This window comes from Octopus bimaculoides, chromosome 23, assembly GCF_001194135.2.
Source record: "Octopus bimaculoides isolate UCB-OBI-ISO-001 chromosome 23, ASM119413v2, whole genome shotgun sequence".
NCBI lineage: Eukaryota > Metazoa > Mollusca > Cephalopoda > Octopoda > Octopodidae > Octopus > Octopus bimaculoides.
Genome location: NC_069003.1, coordinates 12185235 through 12189779, shown reverse-complemented (window position 1 = coordinate 12189779; position 4545 = coordinate 12185235). Strand labels below are relative to the sequence as shown.

The window sequence follows — 4545 nt, the reverse complement described above, 5'->3', positions numbered from 1 at the left end:
TATTAACCCATTAATTCTATCTGAAGAATTTTTATTCATTAAGATAGAAGAAATACATATAATTAAATATATATATATATATATATATATATCATCATCATTTAACATCCGCTTTCCATGCTAGCATGGGTTGGACGATTTGACTGAGGACTGGCAAACCAGAAGGCTGCACCAAGTTCCAATCTGATTTGGCAGAGTTTCTACAGCTGGATGCCCTTCCTAACGCCAACCACTCTGAGAGTGTAGTGGGTGCTTTTACGTGCCACCGGCACGAGGGCCAATCACATGGTACTGGCAACAGCCGCGCTCAGAAAGGTGTTTTTTACGTGCCACCTGCATGGGAGCCAGTCCAGCGGCACTGGCAACGACCTCGCTCGAATGATTTTCTAACTTGCCACCATCACAAGTGCTAGAAGGCGATGCTAGTAACGATTACGCTCAAATGGTTCTATTTACGGGCCACTAGCACGGAAGCCAGACAGCTGCTCTGGCAATGATCACTCTCAGATGGTGCTCTTAGCGCTCCACTGGCACAGGTGCCAGTCATCGAGTATGGTTCAATTTCGATATCGATTTCACTTGCCTCAACAGGTCTTCACAAGCAGGCTTTTTAGTGATCAGTGAAGTAAAGATACGAATTAGTGAGCTATATATATATATATATATATATATATATATCAAAGTCTTAGTAAGTAGAAAGGCAGACAAATCACAAAACCCTTCAGGTAGATAGCCCTGCTCGATCTGTAGAAAAGGCATAGGTAGAAACTTCATAAGATGTACCCAGTGTAAGCTTTGGATACATAAGAGGTGCAGCAATATCAGAGGAAAGTTAACAGGGAAAATAGCTTTTGTGTGTGGAAGGTGCACAGGTACAATAAACACCGAAGATGTACAGAAAATAGACTCCATTAACTGTCAGGGGTTGGGGGTGAGGCAGTCGATTAGATCAACCCCAGTATGCAACTTGTACTTAGTTTATTGACCCTGAAAGGATGAAAGGCAAAGTCAACCTCGGCGGAATTTGAACTCAGAATGTAAAGACAGACGAAATACCGCTAGGCATTTCACCCGGCGTGCTAATGTTTCTGCCAGCTTGCTGCCTTATGAAATAAAGTATCTTGCTTAAGAACACAACACACAGCCCAATCTGGGACTCAAACTCTACCACATGATTGTGAGCCCGATGCTCTTGGCACTGTGCCATGTGCCTTCAGAGTGTAAAAACAGACAAAATGCTGCCAAGCATTTTGCCAGCTCACCACCTTACTTTCTGTTAATATCGACAGTGGTTTGTGTCAAAGACTTGTAGTATTTAGCTTGGGTCTTGAAGTTCATGGTTCAAATCTTATTGAGGTCAGCTTTGCTTTTCATCTTTCAGGGGTCAATAAAAGCAAAATTCTGGACTCGCAGTAGGGGTGGGCATGGATTATTGGAATCGTTAGAACATTAAATAAAATGCCTTGCAGTATTTGTTCCAAGCATTTATATTCTGAGTTCAAATCCTTTTGTTTTTCAGAGGTCGATAAAATAAAAGTACCAATCACGAGAACAGCTTTAGCACGTCTAACCCTTCTGTCCTACTGTCTCTTCCACCTATGTTTACCTTCATTTTTCTCCCTCCCTTCGTCTCACCCATTTCACATTCTCTCACCCCTAACCTCCACCACTTTCCATCATCTGCCCCCATCTATAACCCTAACTCTGCCTCGTTTTCATTTATATTTTATCTTTGCAGCCCCAGATTTTACATTGGATGAAGTCCTCCAACTCAAAGGTGAGTACATCTTAGTACAAGGTACTACTGATTTTTGTTTCACTGCAGTGGGGGGGGGGTGAAGTGAGTGGGAGCAGCGAAGTACTTCGTTGTTACTGCACTGCCCTCTCTCTTATCTTGCAGGTAAGTACCCCAACAATGAAGGTACATCAGTTGGAACTTCAGCAATAAGGTACATCTGTTGGTACCTCAGCAATAGTACTTCTACAAGGTACATCTGTTGGTACCTCTAAAATGAGGTACATTTCAGTTCTATATTTAAGAGATGAGGAATTATTTACATTATTTACATTTGACGGATATTTGTCCTCATCTTGTTTGTTGTTAACACGACGTTTCGGCTGATATACCCTCCAGCCTTCATCAGGTGTCTTGGGGAAATTTTGAACCTGGGTTCTCATTCCTAACGATGTTACTATTATTATATTATTATTATTATTATTAGTGTTCAGGTCACTGTTTGGAATCGAACTCGGAATCTTGGGGTTTGTAGCCCGCGCTCTTAACCACTATGCCATATGCCCGTGGGCATATGGCATAGTGGTTAAGAGCGCGGGCTACTAACCCCAAGATTCCGAGTTCGATTCATGGCAGCGACCTGATTAATAATAGTAATAATAATAATAATATAATAATAGTAACATCGTTAGGAATGAGAACCCAGGTTCAAAATTTCTCCAAGACACCTGATGAAGGCTGGAGGGTATATCAGCCGAAATGTTGTGTTAACAACAAATAAGATGAGGACAAATATCCGTCAAATGTAAATAATGTAAATAATGAGGTACAGTTGTTGGTATCTTAACTCAACAATGAAGTACATCTGTTGGTACCTCAACTCTGACCACTTCACTTTATGTTGTTTAGTCCCAGGTTAAGCATTGATAAAACAGACCCATGATGAGAATGGTTCCATTTATGACCATCCTGTTTTGCACTACTACTGCCTCTTCTCACCTTCACTTTACTATGGCAACCTACCCAATCACAAGTCATCTCTCTCTCTCTCTTTCTCCTCATCTTTCTCCTGTCTATTCTGTCACTGTTTCTATTCCGCTGCTCTTCACCCCCATGCATCATTGGTGACTCTTCCCACATCTTACCCACAAAGTGCATGCCAGAAGTCTGAGACATTTTCTGAAGAGACATTTGATTGTGGCCATGCTGGAGCACCGCCTTAAAGGGTTTTAGTCAAAGAAATTTAACCCAGGACTTATTCTTTCAGTCTCTTTTGCCAAACTGCTAGGTTACAGGGACATAAACACACTAACATTGGTTGTCAAGCAAGGGTGGAGGTACAAACACATACACATACATACATACATATACATATATATATATATATATATATGTATATGACAGGCTTCTTTCAGTTTCTGTTTACCAAATCTACTCACAAGGCCTTGGTCGGCCTGAGGCTATAGTAGAAGACACTTGCCCAAGGTGCCACACAGTGGGATTGAAACTGGAACCATGTGGTTGGGAAGTAAGCTTCTTACCACACAGCCATGCCTGTGCCTATGATGATGATGGTATATGGAGAGAAAAATAAGCTAGATGGTCATGGCCAGATTGTTTTTGATTATAAGTTTGCTGATTCTTGGTTGGCTTGGGGTTAAATGAAAACTACAGCAACAACATAAGCACAATACTACCACAGTAACATTGCCTCTACTCTACCTTAACCATAACATCATCATCATCATCACTACAGTAACAACTACAACAGCAACAACAACAATCACAACACTGCCATCACTGTGAACATCACCACTATTGGAGCAACAGTCAATACAACAAAATCCACCACCAACACCATCACCACAAAAGTATCCACATCTCTTAAACAACAATAACAACAACAACAACATCCAGGTTATCTACACCACACCATGAGTCAGAAATAACAACACAATCACTGAGTCATTCTTGTTTGTGAAAACATGGACCTTCTGTCTGTCTGTCTGTTTGTCATTGTCTCACTCTCTACACACACATCTTTGTGCATGTGTGTATGCATATACACACACACACACACACACACACACACATGTATATATGTATATAAATGTATCTCTCTCTCTCTCTCTCTCTCTCTCTCTCTCTCTATATATATATATATATATATATATATACACATACACATACATACATTGTGTGTGCATGCATATATGTGCATATACATATATGTATATATATGTATGTATGTATGTATATATATATATATATATGTATGTGTATATATGTATGCATGTATATATATATATGTATGTATGTATATATATATATATATGTATGTGTATATATATATGTATGTATGTGTATATATATATGTATGTATGTGTGTATGTGTATATATATATATATATATATATATATATATACACATACATACACACACACACACACACACACACACACACAGAGGTTATTAACACAGCACACAATTATACACGTACACCTTGCCAGCATGCAAGGCTGTTTTGTGCACCACTCCCTTCCATTTTACATCCAGAAATGAATACCTGATGTAGCCTCCTCACCACACACACACCCGTGTGGTGTGTATTGACTCTATTGTCTTTCCATTTTACCTGTTTCTCCCTGCTTCGATCCCACCACCACCACCACCACCCCTCTCTCTGGTGTGTTCCATGAATCCTTTAAGTGTTGGGTTATGATCCTTATTATTTCTGGCACACACATACATATACACAAGTCTATGTTTGTTTTATGTGTGTGCATGCACTTTATATATATATATATAT

General features: G+C 39.7%; 1 long non-coding RNA gene across 1 annotated transcript in view; it reads left to right on the top strand.

The window, feature by feature from the left end:
- Positions 1–1737: 1737 nt before the first annotated feature.
- Positions 1738–4545, top strand: part of LOC106884329 (uncharacterized) — a 13536-nt gene continuing 10728 nt past the window's right edge. The window contains exon 1 of the long non-coding RNA XR_001411232.2: positions 1738–1777. This is a non-coding gene — a long non-coding RNA (uncharacterized LOC106884329). The remainder of the gene's footprint in view (positions 1778–4545) is intronic.